The sequence below is a fragment of the Balaenoptera musculus genome, chromosome 15, assembly GCF_009873245.2.
Source record: "Balaenoptera musculus isolate JJ_BM4_2016_0621 chromosome 15, mBalMus1.pri.v3, whole genome shotgun sequence".
Taxonomy (NCBI): domain Eukaryota; kingdom Metazoa; phylum Chordata; class Mammalia; order Artiodactyla; family Balaenopteridae; genus Balaenoptera; species Balaenoptera musculus.
Genome location: NC_045799.1, coordinates 29,225,049 through 29,231,718, shown reverse-complemented (window position 1 = coordinate 29,231,718; position 6,670 = coordinate 29,225,049).

Here is a 6,670-nt window from a genome sequence, read left to right as displayed (position 1 = left end):
TAAAAAAACAAAAAGAAAATGGTTCTGATGAACCTAGTTGCAGGACAGGAATAAAGACACAGACCTAGAGAATGGACTTGAGGATATGGGGAGGGGGAAGGGTAAGCTGGGAAGAAGTGAGAGAGTGAGGGCTTGCCTAGTGGCGCAGTGGTTAAGAATCCGCCTGCCAATGCAGGGGATACGGGTTCGAGCCCTGGTCCGGAAAGATCCCACATGCCACGGAACAACTAAGCCTGTGCACCACAACTACTGAGCCTGCACTCTAGAGCCCGCGAGCCACAACTACTAAGCCTGCATGCCACAACTACTGAAGCCCATGTGCCTAGAGCCCGTGCTCTGCAACAAGAGAAGCCACCGTAATGAGAAGCCTGCACACTGCAATGAAGAGTAGCCCACGCTCTCCTCAACTAGAGAAAGCCCGCATGCAGCAACGAAGACCCAACACAGCCAAAAATGAATAAATAAATAAAATAATTAAAAAAAAAAACAAAGAAGTGAGAGAGTGGCATGGACATATATACACTACCAAATGTAAAATAGATAGCTAGTGGGAAGCAGCTGCATAGCACAGGGAGATCAGCTCAGTGCTTTGTGACCACCTAGAGAGGTGGGATAGGGATGGTGGGAGGGAGATGCAAGAGGGAGGGGTTATGGAGATATATGTATATATATAGCTGATTCACTTTGTTATACAGCAGAAACTAACACAACATTGTAAAGCAATTATACTCCAATAAAGATGTTAAAAAAAATAGACACATGCACCCCAATGTTCATTGCAGCACTATTTACAATAGCCACGTCATGGAAGCAACCTAAATGCCCATCGACAGATGAATGGATAAAGAAGATGTGGTACGTATATACAATGGAATATTACTCACCCATAAAAAGGAATGAAATTGGGTCATTTATAGAGACGTGGATGGACTTAGAGACTGTCATACAGAGTGAAGTAAGTCAGAAAGAGAAAAACAAATATCGTATATTAATGCATATATGTGGAATCTAGAAAAATGGTACAGATGAACCAGTTTGCAGGGCAGAAATAGAGACACAGATGTAGAGAACAAACGTATGGACACCAAGGAGGGAAAGTGGGGTAGGGGGGTTGGTGGTGGTGGGATGAATTAGGAGATTGGAATTGACATGTATTCACTAATATGTATAAAATAGATAAGTAATAAGAACCTGCTGTATAAAAAATAAATAAAATTCAAAAAAAAATAAAAAGAACACCATGAAGTTTTTACAATAAGGAAGTAGATCTCTATGTGTTACCTGGAAGGGTGCCTGCCCCAAGTGTATAAAGTAGTTGGATATGAACCCATTTATGTAAAAAATAAAAAGTAGCCTATACAATAAGAATAGCTCCCAGTTTTTGAGGGCTAATGATCATCTGGGCCCGTTATACCCACTTTTACATTGTCTTGTCTCATATGATCATCACAGCAACACTTTGGGGTAGGCACAGTTTTAGGCACCGTTCTATAGAGGAGGAAACTTTCACAGAGAGGTCAGGAAACTTGCCCAAGATCACACAGCTGGAAAGTCGAGAGCCAGAAAATGAATCCAGAGTCTGACTTCCAAAAATATATTCACTAAATGGGTGTAGAGTGATTATTTCAGGGGGTGGAGAGGGGTGAGTTGAGGTTCAGGAGGCCCTGGGATGTCAGGCGAAGGGTCCAGACGTCAATGCTTTTCTTAGGGCACTGTGTGATCTCAGGCAAGTCAGCTCCCTTCTTGGTGCTCACCTGGGAACCCAGGGTGGTGGGCCAGAGCTACTGAGAAGGATAAATTGGATAATGTCGCCAGAGTGCCCAGCTCGGGGCCTCAAGATATGGTAGCTCACAGCAAAGGTTATGAATGTTTGGGGAAGCAGACCTGACCTTGGCTGCCTGAAAGCTTTGTTCCATTTCCTGCATCCAAGGCCACCCAGGGTCTCCCCAGGGCCTGGGTACTTGGTTCAAGGCCATTGTCCACATGGGGCCCCAGGGCTCCCAGCTGTCGCCCATCGAGCTGCTCCCACTGTGCAGGAATGTGACTCCCTGGGTGGCCCAGCCAGGGGAATGCGCAGGGGTCATTCTTGACATAGCTGAGCTCTGGGCACAAGGTGCTAAGACCAGGGTAGGCAATTTCAAAGGGCCTTTGCCGCATCTCTTGAAAGATGTGACTCTAAAACTTGTCCTGCCTCAGCGGAATACACAGCTTGGAAGGGAAGTCAAGTTAGGAGCAGGTGGCTCAGGCCTTTGGTGCCTGCCAGGCAGAGCTGCTTCTGCACAAATGGGTGAGGGAGTGCTCGTGGGCAGCTCCCAGTCTGGACTGTGCATTTGGTTTCCTGCACCTCCCCTCTGAGCTGCAAATTCACGTCTATTTTTGTGATTATTTGGTGATTCCCCCATGCCTCCCTCCATTTCCCGCAAAGGCCTGGGACCTTGTCAGTTGCTCTCTCTGTGTACACAGTATGACTTGCAGTAAGTGCTGAGTAAATATTTCTCGAATGAATGGATTGCCCCCTTCCGCCAGTTTTGTCATGTTGGAAAGGCCCTGGGATTTATTTATTTATTTATTTTTAACAGATTTATTGAAGTCTAATTGATAGACAAAGAAATGCACGTATTTAATGTGTGCAACTTGATGAGTTTGGACATGTGCGAACACCCGTGATACCATCACCACGATCAACATAATAGACATATGCAACACCTTCCAAAGTTCCCTTGTCCTTTTGTTTTTGTTTTTTTGGAGTGCACAATACCATACTGTTAACAATTGGCACTACGTTGTACAGCAGATCTTTAAAACTTATTCACCTAGCATAACTGAACTTTATAAAAGATAGTTATTTTTAATTGCTTAAATTACAATACAGAGTTTAATTTTTCCTTTCACTTTCCAAAAATGCATATACAACATAATACCTAAAAAAATGTTGTCATCAATAGATAAATTTTCGGGAGGTCTTTACATGTTTTGGCATCTGTCAAAGAATAAAGAAAGGTCTTTCTGATATAGTGACATTTGGACACAGACTGGGAGGAAATAATGAGCGTTCCAGACAGAAGGAACACTAAGGGCAACAACCCTGAAGTAGAAGCACGTGTGGCAAATTCAGGGAAGACCAAGGACACCAGTATGGTTGGTGCCAGTGCACAAGCTGAAGGACCTGGGATTTAATCCTGCTTCTAGAACTAGTTGGGTAACTTTGAACTTTGCTTTCAAGGCGATAAGGCTCCGGAGCCAGCTTTTCTGGGTTTGAACCCAGGCTCTGCCTCTTCTTACTAGCCACATCAACTGAGGAAAGTTTCTGAACGTCTCTGTGCCTCAGTTTCCTCATCTGGGAAATGAGGCCCTTGCTGTGCCTACATCACAGATCAGTGTGAAGGATAAATGGCTCAGCACGTGGCAAGCACTTACAATAAGGCAAGGCACAGAGTAAGGTCTAGATAAATATTAACAAGTATTATTTTATTATTATCATTAAATCAACTTTATTAAGGTGTAACTTACAAACAATAAAAGGCATTCATCTGAAGAATACGATTTGATGAGTTTTGATGGATATATATACACCTATGTAAGCACAACCTCAATCAAAGGACGATCCCACCTCCGCAAATGTTCCCTCTGCCCATACGGTCAACCCCCTCTCCCCTGGCCCCTACTTGTCTGCTCTCTGTCTCCATAGCTCAGTTTTGATCGTTCTGGAACTTTATATAAATGAAGTCTTACAGTGTGTGCTCCAGCCTCTGGCTCCCTTTTCTCAATGTGTTTTCATCCATGCTATTGTGTATATCGGTAGTTTGTTCCTTTTTATTGCTGTAACTCATGTTATTACCAGTGATTTTCTCAGTCTCAGTTTCCTCTTCTGTGAAATGAGGTTAATAATTTCCACCTCATAAAATGCACTGAAGGAGAAACAGGACCCTGAGTAGTGTGGCCGCATCACCGATCCCCGCACAGAGGACCCTGCATCCTGCACTCAAGCCATGCTCTCCCACCACCTCCCCCTGGTCCCCAGAGAGGGGCCCTTCCAACGTCACCGGGAGCCTGGAGCCCAGAGGGTCAAGGGCTTTGCGGGGTCGACTGGGGAGGACCCTCTGAATAGATGCACAGCCGTGAGATGATGGCTGTGTTTATAAAGCAGACTGTTATTTTTTAATTCTTCTCCTTGTGTCCTTTCCCCTACTTCTCTCTTTCAAGGATAATTAAAATGCAAGCTGGCACTCCCTGCGAGGAGACAGCTGAAGATTTAATTGCCCCAAGAAAAATTTTCCAGTGAAAGGTCTTGTGGTAATGGCAGTTCCCAGCCGGGCTGCCCAAGAGCCTTTGCATCTCGCACATAATATTAGCGGTAATGCCTTCATCTGCATGTGCATGGGTTCCATTTACTGGCACGGAAGGAGCCAGGGCAGGACGGAGCCGACAGCCGCAGTCAGGCCATCGCCTTCTCACCATTAAACTCTCACCCGGCCTCACTCTGGAGACAGGTCTGTGGCCCAGATCCACGCGGCCGGCTGCCACACCAGCTGACCCTGCCCCGAGCGGGCCTGCGGGGGCAGGAGGCCCGGGCGCCTGGGAACAGCCCCTTCCACCACGAAGGTTTGGCCTGTTGTCCTTGAAGTGGGGCCAGGAGGACACGTCTGCCGAGCGGCCAAGCCCCACCAGCTCTCCAAGTCGGGCCATTTGCCAGCTGTGCTTGGGTTGTGCAATTTCAGGGTAGAGAAAGACCTTGCAATCTCTCATTCTGTTTTCTAAGTGTGGTACCAGTTTCCCCAGATGAGGCATCAAAGGCTCAGACAAGGGTCACTGGTTCCTTGCCTGCTGGGGAGAGTGCATCAATTTTTTAAGAAGAGATTGCTCTGAACCCAGGATCATGATGAGAGGCAGAGTGACTCACTGGGAAAGTCAGATGGACTGGGGTTTGAGTCCTAGTTCCAAACCTGCCAGCTGGGGCACTTTTAGTTCTCCTAAGATGCCGTGCAGTTTCCAATTTCGGGGCCTTTGTGCATGCTCTTCTTTCCCCACCTTTCTTCCCTCCCTCCATCCCTTCCTTCCATCCTTCTTTCCTTCCTATCCAGACATCCATCCTCCCATGCATCTATCCATCCATCCATTCATCTTCCCATCCTTCCATCCCTCCTCCCATCCATCCAACAAATATTTATTGGACACAGCCTGTGAGCTGAGCACAGGAGTTACATTAGTAAGCAAAGCTGACAACCCCTTGCCCTGAGGCAGCTCCCAGTGCAGTGGAGGAGAGGGGTGTTAAGTCATCACAAGGTCAATGTATACTTACAAGTTGTGACCAGGGCTGCAACGGAGAAATTCTGGACAGGTTGTTACCATGGTGTTCAACAAAGGAACCCAGCCCATCTTTGATTCGGAGGACAAGCCAGAAAGACGTAGCAAGTGTTCCCGGCAGGGGGAACAGCATGTGCAAAGGCCCCGTGGTTCCTGCCAGGAAGTGTCGGGAGGCTGGAGTTGCCAGTGGAGGGAGTGATGGGGAGAGTAACACAGGGCCAGCCCCCACAGGGAAGGCAGAGCCTGCACTGGCACCTCCACACCCTCTTTCTCTGGCTCATTCTTATTCATCCTTTAGGGCTCAGCTCAGGAATTACCCCTCCAGGAAGCCTCTCTGCCCTATGCAGGTTGAGTGAGGCCTGTGTACTTTCTCCTAATAGGAAAAAGTGTCCAAAACTCAGAAATAAGGCAAAGAAGGTGGCACTTCCTTTCGTTGCCATACTGGGGCATTGTTTAAAAGGCCCACTAAAGGATTAGTTAGTTTTGTGGGATATATACCCAAGCTCTTGACTTTGCTATTCTGTACTTGTCATGTTTTATCATTTACTCATGCAGTGTTGGGATTATTACTAGGAGCTCTGGCTCCCTCACCCTTCGTGGGCTCACATGGGTGTGGTCATCTTTTGTCAACATTGTATCCTCAGAATTTTGCACAGGGCCAGGTTCACAGCCTGAGAAATAATTATTGGCTGAATGAGTGATCTTGACCTTATCTCTTCACTTCTCTGAGCCTCAATTTTCTTATCTGTGAAATGGGCATCATAGCACCCACCTGCAAAGGAAGTAAAGTTTCAGTGAAATACAGAATTCAGTTCCCTGCAATCCTGTGGGCTTCAGTCCCCCTTCTCCCACGGGCTGCATCCCAAAGGTAGGAAATGAAGATCTGGTGTGGGGAGCTTATGGTCTGGTTGGGGGTGGTACTTAGTCACTGGAGGAAGGGAAGGTGACTCTTTGTGGGGCCAGGGCAGCCAGAGGCAGCTCCATCTGGTATTTGTTGGGACAGGGAGACCAGCCTGGCCACAGAGTCCAGTCTGGGCTGGGGAGGAGCAGGAATTGTCCTTAAATAGACCAGGTAGGGTGTAAGAAAGAGACCCTGGAAACCAGGCTGGGGTGTTGGATTCCCCAAAGTTGGTAAGAGGGAGCCATCCTAGGCTAATGAGGGAGGGAGGGACTTGATAAAATCATTTCAGCCAGGAGAGGAGAGCCACCATTGTTGAGCTCCTCTGAGAACCTGGCCTTGGTGTGTGTGTGTGTGTGTGTATGTGTGTGTGTGTGTTAGTGTGTGTGAGACTGTGTGTATAAATGTGTGTGAATCTGTGTGTGTGGGGGGCATGTGAGAGTGGGGGTGTGAATGTGTGTGTGGGTG